This window comes from Cibotium barometz, chromosome 8, assembly GCF_041138505.1.
Source record: "Cibotium barometz isolate CiBa-2024 chromosome 8, ASM4113850v1, whole genome shotgun sequence".
NCBI lineage: Eukaryota > Viridiplantae > Streptophyta > Polypodiopsida > Cyatheales > Cibotiaceae > Cibotium > Cibotium barometz.
Genome location: NC_141053.1, coordinates 12,235,580 through 12,239,088, shown reverse-complemented (window position 1 = coordinate 12,239,088; position 3,509 = coordinate 12,235,580).

Genomic DNA, 3,509 nt, shown 5'->3' with positions numbered 1-3,509 from the left:
AAGGATCAATGTATTTGTCTTTCATCAAATATGTACTAGAATGTGTTGCAGACAAAGAAGTCTATAGTGTTTTGGACCACTTTTGTGGGTAAAAACAACTTCATAGACCCAAGTGATCAACAAGAAATGATCATTGATGTGAAATGGGGTATTCCATATATAGTAATGCCATTTGAACTAAGCAATGCCCTCGGGGAATTCCAAAGGATGATGAGCAGTACATTCAAATAATACTGAGGAAGATTCTAGAAGTATTTGTGGACAATATCAACATAAATTCCTCATGAAGTGTCTTAGGATGGTCTTAAAGATATGTAGATTTTATAGGATCTCTGAAATGTCAAAGTTGGATAGTGTAATCCTAGGACATATTCTTTCAAAAAAGGGCATCTTTATTGATAATAGCATAGTCAGACTAATTGTAGAATGATCCCCATTAGAAAATTCTAAGGGAGTAGTACAAAGATTCATGGGCCATGTAGTGTATTATACTAGATGCTTCCTTATCATGTTTGTAGACATTTCCCATCCCCTTTATCATCTCTTGATAGTGTTGATGTGGATAGAGAAATGTCATTTTCCTCTCCTACTCTCCGAAATCCAATATGGGTTTCCATGGCTTTGACATACTTTAACTAGTGCTCATCATTTTCTCCTTTGAAAACTAGGTAGACATCTTCATCATTACAATCGATAGAATAAGGAAGGGTCTCTAGGGTTTCCTCTTTGATTTGTGGTTATTCAAGCTCCTCTCCTTTGGAAGTCTCATTTTTAAAATGGATCATCAAGGCTATAGGTCCAAACATATAGAGTGGAAAGATTACCTGTCTATTCTTATCACAAAACATTGTGCCTCTGTACTTTTGTAAAGGATATCTATTATAGCCATGTAGAGGAGGAGGATGCAAGATACCACCAGAACTATCTCTCTCTCTTCCCACCAAGCCAGGCAGAGGAGGAGGAAGACTCGAGGGTAGGTGAACGAGGAGGAAATCTCCTCATGCGGCATGCCTATAGGGTATCAACCTATCATAATTTACCCCCACCAACTTGCGCCTAACCACTTTGGAAATTGGTGCTTCTTGCTTGCAGGTTTGGGAATCTAGACTCTTGAGACTCCCCTTAGCCTTGCATGCAGTGTGCACACCCCCTTCTATAGTGGCTAGTACCTACATCTTCCATTTGATAGGTCAGTTTCTTAAGTTTTTGTTAAGATATGGATAATGGATAATATATTGTTTAGACTCTGCACTATGATAGGTCACTTACATTTTTGTTAAGCTATGGATAATGGATAATGTATTGTTTAGACTTTGCACTATGAGAGCAAGAACACATACCTGATAGTGTTCCTTGAATCCTTTTCTATAGATTAGTGGACGGATAAGGATATAAGCATCGAAGGAGGCACAACAACTGTGGGACTTGGGTAGTAGGGATGATCCAAGTATTTTAGTGTGCAGTCCGAGACGAACATCTAGTGGCTAGGTTCATTTGAGGTTAAGAAAGAGGACCATGAATCCTTGTTTTGGGTATTTCATCAGACACATATCCCCAATCTCATCAAAAGAACAGATGAATGCAAACAGGATGCTCCATGTAGAGCAAAAGGGGGAAATTTCAAGTCCAATGGCATCTTGCGGGTGATTTGAAGACTCTCAAGTGCTTATTTAATTGCAGCAAAGGGGCCAATGTGAAGTCTCCATGCCTTTACTGCATGGACTCTGCAAGGGTGATGGACTCTAACTGGTGGAGACGACCACCCAACAGACAAATTTTGGATGAGAACTTTAAACCAATGTTTGAGATTCCTCTTTCCAATGTGCATATATGCACGCTTCATGCTTTGTGTCATATCATAGAGAAATTGGTATATCTCCACGTTGGTTTTGCTTGGAAGATCAAGAATGTAGCAGAGAGGAAAGAAGCCATCAGTGCATTAGAGAAGGTGCTATCAGAAATTGGACTACATGGAGATAAAGGAAATTCCAATGAAGCCCTCTATTGGAAGTGTTAAGGCAAGAAGATTTCTTTCCAAGAAAATGAATAATCAACAACACAAACTTACAAAGTTAGGAAAGCAATATACAACAACCTACACAAGTCGAATCGAGATACCAACAGTGGAAAAAGCTTCATAATGCAGTGAAAGACCATGAAGGTGCTTCAAGGAATGTCAAAGCAGATGTTTGGCGTTCAATTGATACTCTGTTCCAAATGTGTGAGAAAGTCAACTACTCCTAGCAAGACAAAAAGAGCTTTCAAGACAACTTACAAGCGTTCAAAAAAGCATTCAGAGCTGCTTGGACTGACACCAACATTACACACTACATGGTGTGTTTCTAGCTTTCTCTTGTTTCCTAGCCATCGATACTAACTTGCATTGTATGTTTTCTTATGCAGCATATTCTCTACAACCATATGCCTTACTTTATCAACAAGTATGGAGATCCTAGCATTTGGAACACACAAGGACTCCAGAAATCACACTATATGGCCCGAAATGCATATTTCAGGCACACACAACATGGTGGTAGAAAAAGTAAGGCAAATAGCCTACAAGAAGTGTTCCAATGGTTCTATAGAAGGATACTGCACCAACTACATAAAAAAGAAACCTTGAGGTCATCCAAACTGATGCAGACACTCAAACATATGGAAAGGAAGAAATTGAAGCGTTCCGAAGCATTTAAAAACTCAGATGCCATGGAAGCACAAAACAAATGGAGAGAACAAAAGATTTTTATTAATCATCGTTGGATAGATAGATGTAACACATAAGTCTTTTACAATGTATCTTTCCATTCTAATGACTTTGGCAATTCGAGTGAATCTGGCTTTCGTTTTACCTTAGCAAACGGTGTTTGCCATACTCTTCTAGTTCCTCTGGGTTCTCTATGCCTAGAGACAATGCTACTACAGCATATGTATGAAAGTAACCCCTTTGGTTACCGGCATAACTAGGGTAGCATCCAAAAATTTCTAAGGCAGTAGACTTCTCTATCAAAATAATCTTCTCATAACTCTTAGGAATAATCATTGCACCTAGGAACAGGGACAATGTCTTAAATACAAAATTTGTAACTTTCCCTTCCTGGCTCATGGCATTGTGGTAGTTTATAATCTTTGCCTTAGACAATCTGCTTAGATAGTGAGAGAGAGCTGTGTCTCGGCCACAATACTCCCTTTTATGCCACTGTAAGAATTTATCTTTGACTTCAAATATACTATGCAAAACAAAATAATTAAGGAAACATAAGTCTACATATCAAATTCACACACACACACACACACACACACACACCACACATACATAAAGAGAGAGAGAGAGAGAGAGAGAGAGAGAGAGAGAGAGAGAGAGAGAGAGAGAGAGAACCCGAGTCTCATCTGTCCTCATCACGAACCTGAGTCTCATCTGCCCTCATCACACAAACAGTTGGTCTTGCCAAAGGTTAATAGAACTTTTAGTATCTTCTCCTACTTTGTTCATAAACTCCTTTGTGGAGTCA